We start from the raw sequence: 18,062 nt of genomic DNA, 5'->3' as shown, positions 1-18,062 counted from the left end.
TACTTTCAAACTCAAAGAAACCACCAAACCCAGAAGGTACAAGCATACTTATGTATTTGGGAGGAAGGGTAGCTGGGTAACCAGTGGATAGAATGTTGGCCTGGAGTCAGGAAGAACTGAGTTCAAATTTAGCCTCAGATACTTACTAGATGACTCTGGACAAGTCACTTAACCTCTGCCTGCCTCAGTTTACTTAAATGTAAAGTAGATAATAATAGCATTTACCTTGAGGGTTGTTGTGATTCTCAGATTAGATAATACTTTTAAAGTATTTAACAGGGTACCTGTCATATAATGGGCACTTAATAAACATTTGCTATTTCTCCTTCCAGGGTCATACAATATGTGTCATTGGGAGGATTTGCATCTATCTCTTCTAGCTTGTAGTCCAGCTCTCAATCTACCATGCCAATCTGAACTGAATAATATTAAATCAAATAGAGAAGTTCTACACAGAATTACAGAATCTCAGAGTTGAAGGAGATCTTCATAGCTATCTTGTAACTTAACCCCTCCATATCAGATCAAAACCTTGCTGTAAGACCCCCAGTGAGGTGAAACTCCTACCTCCTGCAACATCTCATTCAATTTTGGGGAAACTCTTATGGTTAGCAAGTTTTTCTTTACCTAACTTTACCTCTTTGGAACTTTTAATGATTGCTCCTAGTTTTGCCTTCTGGGTTCTAGTAGGATGAGCTGAGTCCCTTTCCCAGGTAACAATATTTTTCATATCCCTCCTAAAAGTTCCTGTCTCTGAGAGAAAACTTCCATTCCCAGTTAGTCCAACTGGGATTCTCAAAAAGCCATGATTTCAGGAAGGCACTTTTCACCAGTCCTGCTTGTGGTCCCCTGGAGACTCCAGTTGATCAATGCCCTTGCTAAAATATGGTCTGTACAGTGAAATATACCTCTGTCTTCTTGGTCAAGAAGTGGCGGCCCAATATGAAGGCTGGAATCTTGCCTAAGTCCTCAGCTATGACCGCTGTTCATAATTTTGCTTAGTTGTGTTTCTTAGTTATAAGCAAGAGTTCAATTTTGGACAAGAAGTTGGGAAAGGAGGAAGGAGACATTTACAGAAATGATGATGATGTGAAAACAAAAACCATTAACCCAACTTAATTAGAAAAACATTAAAGACTGTGTCTATGAGAGTCACTCCCATCCATTGAGTCCTAACCTCTGTAGATGAGCACGGGGGCTAGAAGGTGGGAGAATTGACCCTGCATATCTTGTCCCTTTTAAGTGAATGTGTTGGGGGAGCTGTGTGTGGTATGAGGAGAGAGAAGGAGGGGAATTCAAGTTTATGAATGATGACTTCAGTCAGGTTTTTCTGATCTAAGTCAGTTTTATTCACTGTTAATAGCTCCTGGATTGCAGCCTGGCTACCCAGAAACTCACATAGAAGAGCATAGGTGGAGAAAATCACAGTGTAAAAGGATGAATTGTTGCTAAAAGATTGAGTCTAGAGAACTCAAAGTGCCTTTCATGGCCTCCAAAGCTCACTTAGAGTTTCCAGATGTCCGTGCCTAGGTAGCTGCCTTGATGAGTCAAATTCAAAGAATTTTTCCTTGTCTCTCTTTTTTTTGCCTCCCACTTCTCCACCTTCCCCAACCCCTCTGCTCCCCCCAGGCCCTACTTGAAATCACTAAGTGAGGCCTGCCTGCTTTGGGCTCAATCAGGCTTTGGGAGATTTCTTTAACCTCATGAAAGGAACCTTTGGAAAAATAAGAGGGGTGGGTGGGGGGAGCAGAAACTCTCCCTCTCTCCCTCCCTCCAGGAGATCTGGGGGGCTGCCAGGACTTTGTGAATGAGGTTATCCAGCTCAGAACTACACAGCTGGGAGAGGTGGCTGGTTCCAGGGACTCAGATCCTGGGCCCTCTAACCCTGGGAGCCCCCCTCCCTCAGGATACTGGAAATTTTCTTCTGGAAACCTTGAAACTCTGTGTGAGACTAAGATAATGGATAACCTTCTATAAAGTTCAGGAAGATTAAAATGGGAAATGCTTTCTGTGACCTGCAACAGAGAGGATGTTCAAACTCCGGTCATTTATGTCTCGGTTTGAGGGTGGGAGTTGGCAGAGAACAGATGTGTTTTTCTTTATTTTCAAAATAATTTTAAAAGCCACGGACTGTTTTAACTACCCACGGGTGTCCTTTTCAGATAATTAAAAAAAAAACCTTATTGATGCCTTATGTTTTTACAATACATTCTTTTTCTGCATATACCTCCACCCCAGAGAATTTAATCCTCCTTTGTAACAAAGCAAAACAGTTAAACAAAAACAACCCATGTCATGGCTAAGGCTGATAATATATGCAACATCCTGACCTGATGGTCCCCCACCCCTCTCTGCTGAGGTTCCCTGGGGACCAAGATTGGTTAATATAACAACTTGGAGTTTTTGATTCAGATGTCTAGGACTTTTCTCCTTATATAAATGTGAATTAGTTTTCCTGTTGTTACTATTACATTTATACCTAAGAGGGAATTGGGATTTCATCAGTATTTCCTTTGCCACTATAGATCATAACCTGCCCATAACTTGTATTCCAGAAATGAGATTTTGCCTGGTAGACACTTAAAAAAATCCTTTCCTTCTATCTTAGAATCAATTCTAAAAGTATTGGTTCCAAGGCAGAAGAGTGGTAAGGGCTAGGCCATTGGGATGAGGTGACTTCCCCAGGGTCACACAGCTAGGAAGTATCTGAGACTAGATTTGAATCCAGGACCTTCTCTTTCTGAGCCTGGCTTTCTATCCACTAAGCCATCTAGTTGTCCTTGGTGGATACTCTTTACAGAGGGCTGGGAGATGTTGCCATGAGTTGTGCCAAGAATCACTTGGACCACTATTGTGCTCAAAGGAATAATGAACTGGAGGAATTCCATGGGAACTGGAAAGACCTCCAGGAATTGATGCAGAGCGAGAGGAGCAGAACCAGGAGAACATTGTACACAGGGAATGATATATTGTGGCCCAATCAAATGTAATGGACTTCTTTACTAGCAGCAATGCAATGTTCCAGGACAATTCTGAGGGACTTATGAGAAAGAACACTATCCACATTCAGAGGAAGAACTGTGGGAGCAGAAACACAGAAGAAAAACATATGATTGATCACATGGGTTGATGGGGATATGATTGGGGATGTAGACTCTAAACGATCACCCTAGTGCAAATATTAATAATATGGAAATGGGCCTTGATCAATGACAGATGTTAAACCCAGTGGAATTGTGCATCAGATACAGGAAGGGGGTGGGGGGAGGGGAAAGAACATGAGTCTTGTAACCATGGGAAAATATTCTAAATCATCTAATTAAATAAAATTTAAAACGAAAAAAAAAAAAAGAATCACTTGGACCAAGAATTCATTTAGAAGAGGAGGAGCAAGTGAAGGCTGAGCCTTAAATATGAGAGCATAGCCAGAGGATTCTTTTGGACTAGGGATGAGTTTATAGAAGTAGGAATCCAGGAAACAGAACCGAAACCAAGACAATGGGAGCATAAATACTATTAGCTAAGAAAGGAAGTCCTAGGTTCTGGGAGTCAATTCTAAGAAGGACAGTGGAGGTCCACCTTGCAGGTAAGCTTCAAAGGCATAAGTGGATAAGTTGTTGTTGTTCAGTCGTTCCAATCCTGTCCAACTCTTCATGACCCCATTTGGGGTTTTCTTGGCAAAGAAACTTCAGTGGTTTGCCATTTCCTTCTCCAGCTCATTTTACAGATGAAGAAGCTATCGCTTTTTTTTTTTGTATGTGTCTCTCCAGCGAGCTTAGTGCCTTGCATATCATAAGCAGTTCATATTTCTGAATTACGTTAAATAGAACAGAAGGCAGAGCAAGACTGGCACAGGATGTCTTACATTTCTTCTGTCTTGGACAGAGATTACTCCTAGAGTTTGGGATAGGGATGACTTCAATTTTCAGCATGCTCAGACATCAGATTTTGAACTCTATAGTATCTAGTCAGATGTATGTGAAGTCTGAGCAATGAACGTTCTGTATCCACTTGGTCATTCCTGTGTGGATAATTAGACCAAAGTCCTTTGGGTGATTGTAAGTCTCTCTCTTCCAGGAGGCTCTGTTTTGCATTGGACAATGTACTGCATTGCAGCTTATTGTCATCGGCCCGATGCCATCTGCAAATGGAAGCATCTGGAGGACCTGATCATCCATAGGAAATTCTTTCCTGGCCCCAGTTTTTCATTGGATTTCCTCCATCATAGTGACAACTACCCTTGGCGAGTATACATATTTCTGTTTTATCCCTCATCTGATGCTCATTATCAGAGGGTCATTGAGCAAGGTTATATCTGTTTTGACATCTGCAGTATTTTGAATGATCTAGGGGTACATGGATGGATGGGGGGACATTTTGTTAAGAGCCTGTAACATCATGTTTTTCCCTCCTAAATCAAATGGTGTTTTTTTCTAGGGGGGTGAGGTAAACAGCAAGCAATTCCCTACATCTTTCAGTTAACTTTGAAATGACAAAGATGTGGTCCATTATTGAAAATCATTAGCAGAAGCCTACTTGTTCTTATTAAGACTGTCGTTGAAGATGCCCTCAGTTTATATAGAGATGACTCATGAAGATTTTGTAGAGGTGAGAGAGTGAACCCCTAGAGAGAAAATATATTTAGAGAATTTAGATTTTTTTTACCATTAGTTCATTTAGAGCTAGATGGGATTATCTAGTCTAACTATCTTATTTTACAAATGAGGAAACTGAGGTTCAGAGAGGGGAAGAGGTCAAAGACTCGCACACATGGCCATAATTCAAACAAAGCTCCTCTGGCTTTGTGTCCAGAGTTCTGTCTTCTACAATGTATTGCTCCTCAGTTTATGTAAAACTCTTGAGCACTTTGAAATTAAAACAGTAATTATAACAGCTTACATTTATATAAAAGTTTTGGAATTGCCATTTTTATATTACACCATCTAAGTCACTGGGCATTTTAGCTCTTGCCTGGGGGCTCTGGGCTCCTGATTTATGAGAAATCTCTATAATTGACCCACCCTCCCCCCGGAAAACCCCAAAACATTTCTACCTCTAACCTTGAGGACATTAATTGAATCAGCACTCACATTCCTGGAAAGTGTGGGCAGATCAATGGCCCTGTGACTCTAGGACTCAAGGCTATTTGTGGCTGACCTATGGTAGAGCCTTTTTGGATCATTTTGATCTGATCAGCCACAGTCTGACATACTGTACCTATGTCCATCCTGACATAGTGATATTATTTTGGTCCCCTTCAAGTATGAAGGACAACAGCCAACCAACCAATATCCTTGACCAAAACACCCTTTCTTGTCCACCACTTCTGTATCTCTATTGTATTTCCCAATTAGAATGTAAGCTTCTTGAGGGCAGATATATTTGTATCCTCAGTGTTTTGAAGGGTGGCTAGCACAGAGTAAGGGCTTAATTCATAAGTTTTCAATTATTCATTTATAAAGATGTGATCGAATTGCTAATTTATGTCAACATGTTGTACATGGGCTAAAAGAGGGATATATTCTTGTTCTTTAGAGATGTGTATATTCATATGATAAGTTGTTACTACCTAGGTGACCACAGACAAATCAATCTTCCCTTTCTTAGCCTTGGTTTCCTCATCTGTAAAATGGGAGATTTGGACTACATGATTCCCAAGGTTCCTTCCAGCTAAAAAACCTATGATAGGGAACAGCTGGGTAGCCCAGTGGATTGAGAGCCATGCTTAGAGATGGGAGATCCTAGGTTCAAATCTGGCCTCAGACACTTCCCAGCTGTGTGACCCTGGGCAAGTCACTTGACCCTCATTGCCTAGCCCTGACCACTCTTCTGCCTTGGAGCCAATATACAGTATTGACTCCAAGATGGAAGGTAAGGGTTTAAAAAAAATAATAAAAATAAAAATAAAAAATCTATGATACTCTTTACTCCTAAAATGTCTGGGGAAAAAAATTAGACAAGAATTACACATATGGGGAGGTGCCAAGGGATGTAATTTTTTTTTTGGTCATTCCTACCCCCATACTCACCTTTTTTTAAGGGGTATAGTTTTTGCCTATACTTTTCCATAAATTCTTCATAAAACATCTATCTAATATATTGGGAGGCCTTTCTATTGATCTTTTTGCTTTTAAGGGGTTCCAATGTACCACTTGGGAGGTCCATCTGTTATCTTTCATTCTTGCTAATGAATTAATTAGATAAAAGGAATCCACATTCACTGCTAGCTAATTAATGTGTTTCCTTTCCCTGGTAACATAATGCCTTAAAATGTACATGTTGACAGAAGGCCCCTATGGATTCTCAACTTGCGGTGGCATTTTCCATCATCCTTCCAGGTGGGTATGGGGGATGTCTTGGAGCAGACACATAGCAGGAGCCAGCTCTTATAGGGTTATAGGGTGATTTAAGGACTGTAAAGTGTTTTACATATATATATGTATCTTATATATATGTTCATTCAGTCATTTTAGTCATGTTTGACTCTTTGTGACCCCATTTGGGGTTTTCTTTGCAGGGATATTGGAATAATCTGCCATTTCCTTCTCTAGCTCATTTTACAAATGAGGAAACCAAGGCAAACAGGGTTAAGTGACGTGCCTGGGATCACTTGGTTAGTAAGTGTCTGAGGCTGGATTTGAACTCAGGAAGAGAAGTCTTCCTGACTTGAGGGTCAGAACTCGAACTACTGAGCTGCCTAGCTGAGCCACATGTAGTTTTATCTCACCACGTAGTGAGTGCTTTCTGGGTTCACTTGCATTTATGGTGCTCTGCTCATGCTTGTGGGGACAGGGCTCATTGTCCAGTCCTGCCTTGCACATATATCATCTCAACTGATCCACACAACAGTCCTGGAAGGTAGGTTGCTGTTGTTAACCTCATTTTGCTGATGATAAACCTGAGATTGAAAGAAAAAAAATCCACTTACTTGTTCAGGGTCGTGTAGCTAGTAAGGAGGTGTCTAAGGCAGGATCCACAGCAAGCCCTCTAACCACTACACCGTCCAGCTGCCTTTGGGTCCCATCAGATAGGCACAGAGGCAATAAGGAGTAAAAATCCCAGGTCTCTAAACATAGGACTAGTTTCTGTTTGGGGAGAAATGGTGCAGACAGTACAGTTTGAAGGTATCAGCTTTTTATCACCATGTCCTGGGAAGTAGGACTTAGGGAGAAGAAGAGTGACATCAAGCCATGTGTGGCCTGTGGGCCATATTTTAAATGCTCACATTATAAGTCAAGATGAAATGTGTCTTATAAGTGCAGCTCTAACTAGATCAAAACCCCATAATTTAATTCCAACCACACAATTATAAAAGCATAGATTAGATAAGCTGTAAGATTTCAACAGAGACTGAATGCTCCTGTCGGGGCCCCCCTGGATAAAATTATCCAGGGGCTTTCTGGGCCCCACTCCAGATTGAGCTTGTCTCTGCCACCGACATTATATGTGTTTCAGCATCCATAAATTCTAATTCCCCAGTTCTTGCTCTGTGGCTATCAGTTCTTGCTCTGTGGCTATCAAAGCTCTGTCCTTTGAGGAGCAAAGGTCTCCAAGAGTTCCTTCTGTCTAATGGGATGCTAATTCTGCCTGTGTCTCTTCTCCCTGTGGTCATAATAGATCACATTACTTTAGGGCTTCTGGAGACGTCATAGAGCCTTTCCAAGAATTAACTGGGGCTCTTTAGAGGAAGATTTCTGCAAAAGGACTTTGATTCTACATGGAGGGAATGCAGCAAGATAATCAGTTTGACCTTGGATATGGTGAAGCAGAAAAAAACCTGACTGCACCTACCGCCTCCTCCCCGGGTTCCCATATCTCTCCAGACCACGACCAGCCTCTGACTCTGGAAGTTCCAAGGTCAAGCCTCCTCCCTCAGCTGTAATCCCTTTGCTGTTTGGCCATGACCAGGACGGGAAGACCCCATGTCTTTCCAGTATCCTAAAAGCCGTTCGGTTAGGAATCTGTTCCTAAAACACGAGTGCGTTCAAAAAGGAGTTTGTTGCATGATGAGGAGAGGTGGTCTTCCTACTGCCCACCAATATGGTGGCCTTTGAGGCCATGGCCTTGACAAAAGGGCAGCTCTCTGGTCAGGAACCGTTTGGTGACCCGTCTCTGGAAGCTTAGTCATTCTCCACTCATTATAATTGTTCCCTGCACATCTGGCTTTGTTCCCTATTGCCAGGAGACCCCGGGGATCTTGGTTAATGGCCAGCAGCAGGTATGAAACCCCATGGAAGAAAAGAAAGAAAGATCACAGGCATAGAAAGAATAGTTTAACCCCTCCTCTCCCCACTCCCAGCCATGACGTTAGCAAGCATAGCAGGCACACACTGAGCCAGTCGTCTTCTTGCTCTCTCTCAAAGGCAAATCCTCCTGCCTGGGTGCATTCCTGAGTAATGCATCATCAGGGGTCTGTTGCTTGGGTGATCTATGGGTGTGATGCATCCCTTGGAGCGGCCCTGCGCAAGTGATGCATTGGGCTCTAACAGAATGTCAGCCTCTCAGTAGCATCACGTCAACTAGCAAAGAACGAGTTCTGGACACTTGGTACATTTTAATTTATTATTTTGGAAACTTAACATTATTTATTTCTCAACTTGGCAGGTTTTTTTCTCCTTCTTTTAAGAACAGCTGCATTACTACTGGAACTTGAGGGGGTGGTTGTTTTGAGACTCCAAGGCTGACAGGGAGAGGAAAAAAAAGTCAGATTATTTCAAAGAAGGAAATGATCCTTGGATAACATCTAAGAGAACTGGACGGATGACTTTCATCAGTTCTCCGGAAATCTGTAGGTGGCAGCTCTACTATAGACATGGGGTTAAGGGGCTGGTGGCGCCTTAGCATTTCATTTTTCTGAAACATCCTCCCAAGAACAAGGAGTTTTCCTTAAACCCTTAAAGCCACAGGTTTATGAGGCTCAGAGATCGAGCCAGGAGTCATGGTGGGAGAACTGTTACTGCTGGATCTTACTGCATGTCAAGTTCACTAGGCGATCTGCCCTTTTAAGACACCGAGGCAGAAGGACTAACAAACCATCCCATAGTCCTCATTCTCACAAATCCCATGATTAAATTCCAGGGCAATGCCTCTCTGAAATTTGTCATCATCACCATAGTCATCACAACAGCTGGCATTTATATGCTCTATATATTTATATTAATTGTAATTTTTAATATATACTTTATTTTAAATTTGTTTTAAATTTACAAAGGCATTTTATACATCACTTAACCTCTGTTTGACTCAGTTTTCACAATTGCAATTGTTGTGAAGATAAAATGAGATGATATTTATAAAGTTCTTAGCACAGTGCCTGGCACACAGTAGGTGCTGTGTAAATGTTTATTCTCTTCTTCCTGAATCTCACTTCATCTTCACAACAATCCTATGAGGAATTATTTCTATTATTATATCTTTCTTACAAATGTGGAAATTAAGGTTGGGAAAGGTTAAATGATTGGCTCAGTCACATAGTTAAGTGTCTGAGGGAGGATTCAAACTCAGGGCTTCCTAATGCCAAGTCCAGTACTTTAACCTCTATACCACATTTGTTGTTCAATTGTTTCAGTCTTGCCTGACTCTTTGTGAACCCATTTGGGGTGTTCTTGTCAAACATATTTGAGTGGCTTGTCATTTCCTTCTCTAGCCCATTTTGTAAATGAGAAAACTAAGGCAAAAAGGGTTAAGTGACTTGCCCAAGGTCATACAGATATTAAGTATCAGAGGCCAAATTTGAACTCAAGTCTTTAGGATTCCAGGCCCAGAATACTATCCAGTATGTCACCTTGCTGTCCATACTGTACCAGCTAGCTGCCTCTAGTAATAATAATAAAAACAACTAACATTTAGGTGGTACTTTAAGGTGGATAAAGTGCTTGAGGCACATTGTCTCACTTTGCCTATGTGTGGTAGGTCTTCCAGGGAGTCTTATTGTCACCATTTTATAGATGAGGAAACTGAGGCCCAGAGAAATTACATGACTGACTTCTGATTACCCTGCAAGTAAATACTGAAAGGAACACATTTTGTCTTCGAGTAGAATGTCTTCCTGAGTTGCTGTGGCTGTAGAAATTAATCACTCAATAGCAATCCTCCTAGTGACTGATCTCTCCAGACTAAGTTGGTCCTCAGATGACAGACACGCTGTCAGTGCCTGCACCTGTACTCAATGTCTTTCCAGATGTGCATGTCTGTACAGAAAGCTTAGTAGTGGGATTAGGAAATATCATCCCTGCTTTCCCAAATAAGCCAATTCCTATTTTTAGTTCTGTGATTAAATTGCAAGGCAATGCTTCCATAAGGCCCGTTTCTTCTTCTTCTTCTTCTTCTTCTTCTTCTTCTTCTTCTTCTTCTTCTTCTTCTTCTTCTTCTTCTTCTTCTTCTTCTTCTTCTTCTTCTTCTTCTTCTTCTTCTTCTTCTTCTTCTTCTTCTTCTTCTTCTTCTTCTTCTTCTTCTTCTTCTTCTTCTTCTTCTTCTTCTTCTTCTTCTTCTTCTTCTTCTTCTTCTTCTTCTTCTTCTTCTTCTTCTTCTTCTTCTTCTTCTTCTTCTTCTTCTTCTTCTTCTTCTTCTTCTTCTTCTTCTTCTTCTTCTTCTTCTTCTTCTTCTTCTTCTTCTTCTTCTTCTTCTTCTTCTTCTTCTTCTTCTTCTTCTTCTTCTTCTTCTTCTTCTTCTTCTTCTTCTTCTTCTTCTTCTTCTTCTTCTCCTTCTTCTCCTTCTTCTCCTTCTTCTCCTTCTTCTCCTTCTTCTCCTTCTTCTCCTTCTTCTCCTTCTTCTCCTTCTTCTCCTTCTCCTTCTCCTTCTTCTTCTCCTTCTCCTTCTCCTTCTCCTTCTCCTTCTCCTTCTCCTTCTCCTTCTCCTTCTCCTTCTCCTTCTCCTTCTCCTTCTCCTTCTCCTTCTCCTTCTCCTTCTCCTTCTCCTTCTCCTTCTCCTTCTCCTCCTTCTCCTTCTCCTCCTTCTCCTTCTCCTTCTCCTCCTTCTCCTTCTCCTTCCCCTTCTTCCCCTTCTTCCCCTTTTCCTCCTTCTCCTTCTCTTCCTCCTTCTTTTTTCCTTCTCCTCCTTCTTCTCCTCTTCCTCCTTCTCTTTCTTCTCCTTCTCCTTCTCCATCATCAGTGACATTTACACAATTCTTAAGATCTGCAAAGTACTTTACATACAGAGCATCCTAAAAGCCTTAGAGTAGTTTTGAACTTTAATAGCTTACAAGTCACAAGCAATTCAGGAAGATAGATTTAATAGCTTAAAATTGCCCTAAGACTTTTAGGATATTCTGTGTGAAGCCTCATTTTTAGCCATGTGAATGAAGTAGGTTCTACTGATGTTATTATCATCTCCAGTTTATAGATGTGGAAACTGAGTTCTTCTAGCAATCATATATATCATTTCCTTCTTCCTTGAGAGAATGAATAGTAGGAGAAGTATTTGAGTAAGAAGGAGAAGGAAATTGATTGTATAGTTGCTTTTCAAGGGGTTCAAACAAAGAAATCCAGATATCAAGTATTGAAAGGAAAATTTTTGGAGAAATTGAGAATTTTGGGAAAAAAGTTTATAGATGTAACTTTAATTTCCAGCTACTTTGAAAGGAAATTGAAAGAGAAAAGGCTGAGATAAAAAAGAATCAAGGAAAGGGAAGCTTAGGTGGCTCAGTAGATTACTAAACCAGGTCTAGAGATGAGAGGTCCAGGGCTCAAATCAGGTCTACTTTACTTCTTGGTTGTGTGACCCTGGAGAAGTTACATAGCCCCCATTCCCTAGATGTTACCATTCTTCTCTGCTTTGGAACCAATACACAGTATTGATTCTAAGCAGAATATAAGGGTTAAAAATATCAAGGGGTTGTTGTTCAGCAATTCAGTTGTGCCCAACTCTTGGTGACCCCATGGACCACAGCACACCAGGTCCTTCACCCCTTCACCATGTCCCAAAGTCTGTCCAAGCTCATGTTCATTGCTTCCATGATGCTATCCATCTCATTCTCTGCTGTCCACTATTCCCTCTGCCTTCATTCTTTCCCAATATCAGGATCTTTTCCAGTGAGTCCTGTCTTCTCATTATGTAGTCAAAGTATTTAAGCTTCAGCTTCAGTATTTGTTCTTCTGATAAATATGATGTGGGAGAAATGCACTCAAGTTTGTAGCAAGGTCTTGCCCCAAGAATGGAAGACCCAAACTCTGTTCAGTCCACAAGTAAGAAAAGAATTTTATTTGAAGAAGTGGTTTATGGTGGTATAATAGCCCAATAGATGGTGAAATAGTCTGGGAGCTAATTAGGTAGCCTTAGGGCTAATGGATAAGCCTAGGGGCTAGGAGAGTAGTCGCTTTGGAACTGGAGTGGCAGCTCCAAATGGAGCTGCAGTTTCCATATCCCATGAATCAGGGTTGGCATATTTATTAGGGTCTGGTCACTTAACATCTCCCTTTCCAAATTCGGCTGGAGGGATGTTTTGGGATTTGTTGCCATAGGGAATAAGGAGCATGCAAAAGATTTGGGGGCCTCAGTGCACAGGTTCCATGTTCCTCCATTGTCCACCTTGTCATCATTTGTCAGAGAGAGGTCTTGATGCCCTTCAGGAGAAGGAATGTGGGGAGAGGATATGGTATATTGGAGGACTGCTATGGGTAATTAATTATTTCTAAGAACAATATAAGCAATTAATAAAACAGAATGGGTACAAAGCTAATGCCTAGCATAGAATGTTACTGATCTAGTACACAGAGTGGAGAACTGAACAATCTACAATTCGTGCTTGAATAATATTGAAACTACAGGTGTTGCACTTGATGTTTAACTAGTGATAACTAGAGAGAAATGCAAGATTTCAGAATATGAGGGTCCCATTCCTATTACTACCTTTTACTGCCTCCTGCTAGCCCACATCAAATAGGTTGAACTAATTTCTTGAAGTATTGATGGATTTGAACTCCTTACTGACCAAAGGACTTTCAAAAGTCTTCTCCAGGACCACATTTTGAAAGCATTGATTCTATAGTGCTCAGCTTTCCTTATAGTCCAACTCTCACAGCCATATATTACTACTAGGAAAACCATAACTTTGACTATATGGACCTTTTTTGGCAAGGTGTTGTCTCTGTTTTTTAGTATGCTATCCAGATTTGCCCTACCTTTCCTTCCAAGGAGCAAGCTTCTTTTAATTTCATGGCCAAGAAGACCCCAAGGACAATTATAATCAAGAAGCAGAAATCTTTAAAGGAGGACTAAAGGAAGATTTGAGGGGAAGGAAAAGGCGAAGGTAGTTAGCAAGCTAAGGTAACCAGGAAAAGGAAAATAGAAGGAATTGGTGGATAAAGTAAATACATAGCATAGATTGGTGGGTAGGACAAATTGATGAAATAATTACAAGGTTGATACAAGTATGCGTTGAGGCAGTATATGACTGAACAGTTACTGAGATACTAAGGGAAGGAAATTAGATGTGGTTTTCAAGATGCCAAGAACTAATTCCAGGTTGTAAAGGTCTTAGGAGCCACTTAGAGGCAAGGTATAGATACATATGAATAGTGTTTTTTTTTTTTAAACACTCTCAAAATCTCAATATAGAGAGGAGGAAGAATTTTGTAGTGCCTTTCAGTGAGTGTGGTGTGTATTTCTTTTATTTCTTTATTTTTATTTTAATAAATTTCCACATGTTTTCCAAAGTTACATGATTCATATTGTCTCCCTTCCTTCTTTCCTGCCCCCTACCAGAGCAAATAAGCAATTCAATGTGGGTTATACATGTAATATCATGCAGAACAAATTTCCACATTATTCATTTTTATAAGTGAGTAATCTTATAAAATGAAACCCTCAAAACCTATACCCAAATAAACAAGTGATAAATCATATACTTTCATCCGCATTCCTATTCTAACTGGAGGTGGGTAGCTTTCTTTTTCATAAGTCCCTCAGAATTGTCCTGGAATACTGTATTGCCTTTAGTAGCAAAATCTATCACATTTGATCATTCTGTGTACAGTGTGCTCCTGGTTCTGCTTATTTCACTCTGCATCAGTTCACACAGGTCTTTCCAGTTCTTCCTGAAATCATCCTGTTCATCATTCCTTAGAACACATTAATATTCCATCATGTGATGGGCATTTCTGCATATACAAATTGTTACTATCTGTGTTACTGCCTGGAAAAGATAAAAAACTCTTCACACTCCAGATTATCATGATGGATAGTAGAATATGATTTTAAAAAAATGAAGCAGGGCTTCTGTGGAGGATGGGGATAAAAAAAAAAAGATATCTGAACTGGAGGAGAAACTTGACCCTTGTTATGTGACTGGAAGAATGTCAAATAGGGGAAGAAGGGAAGAAAATACAATTGTACATTTTGAACTAAAAAACAAATGAAGTCTTCCTGAGGAGGAGGGAGTTGTATGCTCTGAGGAGGAATCAGTTGTCTTTTCTCCAAGGAATGATATAGTAGAGGCCCCAGAGCTATCGGGGAAGAGATCATCTCGTAAGATTGAGAGGACAAAGGGTGGTGGTGTTCAATGATTCCCTGCTCAGGAGGGTTTGTCAGCTTGATGACAACAGCAGAGATGTCTGTGGTCTTTCTAAAACATAACAGAAAATCTTGTAAGACTTATCAAAACAGATGACTACTCCCCACTTCTAGTGATTCATGCGGGCACAAATGATACAGCGAGGAATAATCTAGGAAATATGGCCAATGATGATGAAATCCTGGACAAGAAATTGAAAACCTTGGAGGCACAACTAGTGTTTTCCTCATCGGTCTGCACTAAAGGCAAGGGAGGCAGAAGAGAAAAATTGATTGGTGATATGATCAGCTGGCTAAGAGCTGGACTATTGCAGGAGCCTGACTGCCACAGGTCTCTCCCCACACTGGTCCATCTTCCACTTAGCTGACAGTGTGATCTTCTGAAAGACCAGGTCTGACCTTGTCATTCCCCTACTCAATCAACTCAATAAAGTTGGGGCTATCACCTCCAGAATGAAATGTGAAACCCTCTGTCTGGTGTTCAAAGCCCTTCACAGCTCCCCTCTCCACCACCACTCCATACTCCTTTCCGGTTTTCTCATACCTTAGAACATCCCACATACTCTGTGTGATTGCGGGACGCTGACCTCCTTCTTGTTCCTTAAACAAGATACTTTATCTCTAGGCTCCGGTCATTTTCACTGCCTGTCTCTCATGCATGGAATGCCTTTTCTCCTCATCTCTGGTTTCTCTGGCTTCTTTCAAATCCCAGCTACACTTCTTTCTTATTTCTTTTAGACCCTAACCTTCCATTTTAGAATTAATACTGTGTATCGGTTCCAAGGCAGAAGAGTGGTAAGGGCTAGGCAATGGGGGTTAAGTGACTTGCCCAGGGTCACACAGCTAGGAAGTGTCTGAGATCAAATTTGAACCCAGGACCTCCTGTCTCTAGCCCTGGTTCTAAATCCACTAAGCCGTCTAGCTGTCTCCAAGATCCTTCTTTCCACAGGAAGCCTTCCCTGATCCCCCTTAATTCTAGTGATTATTTTCAATTTATCTTGTATATGGTTTGTGCATCAATGGTTAGCTTCCCTATTAGACTGTAAGCTCCTTGACAGAAGAGACCACCTTTTGTCTTCTTCTTTGTACCACCAAAGCTCAGCACAAAGTAGGTGCTTAATAAATCTTTCTATTGAATAAAAAGGGGTTGTCTGAGAATGTAACTTGCACTTCTGGACCATAGCTTAGACAGTCTCTTCTCCAAGAATGAAGTACACTGAGTGCAGTCTAGCAAGAATGCGTTTGCTAGGGAGGTGGCTGGGTGGCACAGTGGGCACAAAGCCAGGCCTCAGGAGCTCCTAGGTTCAAATCTGGCCTCAGACACTGACTAGCTGGGTGACCCTGGGCAAACACGCAACCCTGTTCGCTTCAGTTTTCTCAACTGTAAAATGAGCTGGAGAAGGAAATGGCAAAGCACTCCAATATCTTTGCCAACATAAACCCCAAATAAGGTCACAAAGGGTTGGACCTGACTGAAAACTAAAAAAGAAAACCCTAAAAGGGGTGTTTGTCTTTCAAATCTTGTTATAGAGCGACTCCTAGTATTCTATTCAGTATAGTTTTTATTTCGTTCTTAATACTTATTGATTTATTTCTTTTAGGCTTGGGGTAGAGCGGAAAGGACTGGGAATCGAGATGCATGCATTCTGATCTTACTTGAGCTGGTAATTGCTGGTGTGGCCTTTAGCTTGTCGCCAATCCTCCTATTCCCCCACACTTGACTTCTTCACACATTGATAACCTTTTGCTAGCAAATTTGCCTTCATAATTCAATTTTATTGGGGTAACATTCATATGACTTTGCATTCTCTGAGTACGTGACTCTTGGGGAGGAGGAGGGTTAGAAGTGAGGCAGGAGTATTCCTAATGAGGAAAGGAGTCAGTTTCAGATTAAATACTTGCCCAAGAAAGAATTTATCTTCTCTGGATCTTGATTCCCTTCTCTGTTAAACGGGGGCTGATCCAGATGAACGCTAAGGGCCCTTCCATCTCTGACATTCTGTGGTTTTCCAAATAACAACAGGGGTTTCCATATCTCATTTCTTCTGAGGGACTCTACATACTTTGTATATTTTTTTTACTCCATTCAAGGTCCCTGAAAGAAGGGAGGAGGGATGAGTGGTACTACTGTCCACATTTTACAGGTGGAGAAACTGAGGCATAGAGCCTTCCAATACGTTGTTCAAAGTTACAAAATGGCACAGCTTAGACCATTACCTAGTTTCTATCTCGTAGATCAGCCTCAAGGCAACAGACAGCAGAAAGCCTCAGTGCACACATTTTTTTAAACCCAAACTACCCCCTCCCTCACCCCCTTCTCTGACTCTCTACGTCTACCTCTATGAACATGGATTGGATTGCGTTGGTCTGGGCCACAGGCACCTGTATTCAGTCTCTCACTGGGGGCTCCGGGGCCAACCCAATCTAACCCATCGCAAAGTGTTTCCATTACTTACACGAAGGCTACGTTACTGACATATTGATCTCTACTCTTTGCATTAGTGTGAGGTGGATTTCTGTTGGGAGCTCTCATCAGCATAAACAGACCCCATCGCCCCTGCTTAATAGACTATTTTCACCTGAAATGGGGAATTCAGACTTGAAAGGCAAGTAACACCCTCTCCATCATGATATCATAGAGGCAATTTTCCAATCTCTTTGTTTAGGTGGATGGGTTGTGTCTGGCCTATTACTGTCGAATCAGCGAAATGGGAGTGAACATGGGAGAAATCTTTGCCGGGATAATAAAATATGTAACCTATTAGGTTTTTGTCACCACTGTGAACTAGAAGCCAATAGCGACAGCTACTATTTATACAGCATTTTAAGGTTCATGAAGTATATTACATATATCTTCTTTGATCCTCACACGTTCCATTATTATCCTGCTTTTACAGATAAGGAAACTGAGGCCCAGAGAAGTTAAGTGATTTGCTCAGAAGGATACAGTTCCAAAGTTTCTGAACTAAGGTCTTCCTGACTCTAATTTCAAATGCTCTGACCACAGTGTCATCTAGTTGCCCATAACCAACCTTTTATATCTTCCTCTGGATGAGACAACAGCAATCAGAAGCAGATCTTCAAGACCTTTGCAATTTTTCCTTTGACCTTTATCAAATAATTCTGGATTTGAAATCCGGAGACCTAGGTTCAAATCCTGACTTTGTCAATATATACACTGTGTGGCCTTGGGTAAGTCATTTGTTCTCCTAGGGGCTCAAATTCCTCATATGCAAAATGAAGGCTTTGGACTAGATAGTTTCTAAGGTTTCTTACTATTCTAAATCCAAGATACTAGGAGCAGCTGGGTGGCTCAGTGGATTGAGAGCCAGGCTTAGAGATGGGAGGTCCTTGGTTCAAATCTTAGATACTTCCTAGCTGTGTGACCCTGGGCAAGTCACTTGACCCCTATTGCCTAGCCCTTACCACTCTTCTGCCTTGGAACCAATACACAGTATTGATTTTTAAAGAGTTTAAAAAAAATATAAATCCAAGATCCTATGTCCCATTCTGAAATTCTGGGGAGTCCACATATGCCCAAAGCATTCCTTCAC

Source organism: Monodelphis domestica, chromosome 2, assembly GCF_027887165.1.
Source record: "Monodelphis domestica isolate mMonDom1 chromosome 2, mMonDom1.pri, whole genome shotgun sequence".
NCBI classification, from domain to species: domain Eukaryota; kingdom Metazoa; phylum Chordata; class Mammalia; order Didelphimorphia; family Didelphidae; genus Monodelphis; species Monodelphis domestica.
The sequence above is the reverse complement of the archived record's forward strand: the minus strand, read 5'-3'. Positions refer to the sequence as shown.